This window comes from Limulus polyphemus, unplaced genomic scaffold (assembly GCF_000517525.1).
Source record: "Limulus polyphemus unplaced genomic scaffold, Limulus_polyphemus-2.1.2 Scaffold73, whole genome shotgun sequence".
Lineage (NCBI taxonomy): Eukaryota > Metazoa > Arthropoda > Merostomata > Xiphosura > Limulidae > Limulus > Limulus polyphemus.
The window spans coordinates 475,212-475,556 of record NW_013665683.1 but is presented as its reverse complement, the minus strand read 5'-3'; positions in this window follow the sequence as shown (position 1 = coordinate 475,556).

The following is a 345-nucleotide window of genomic DNA, read 5'->3' as shown; positions in this document are numbered from 1 at the left end:
CGCCCCCACGGCTGAAAGGGCGAGCTTGTTTGGTGTAACGGGGATTCGAATCCGCGACCCGCAGACTGCGAGTCGAGCGCCTTGACCACCTGGCCATGCCGGGCCTTTTTAAATATATATATATATTTCCAATTGATACAAACACCAGTGCTTTGCAGAATAGCTATCACTGGCGAACTCAGTAACAAATGAATTATGAGCTTCTTTTGAAAGTGTTTGCATATTTGGGTTACACGCTTTTTTTATATAAAATTAAAATATGAAATAATAATTATTATTAATAAATTATAGTTAACATAAAAAGGTAGGCTTGTCGTATACAAGAAACTATATGTTTTCTATTTC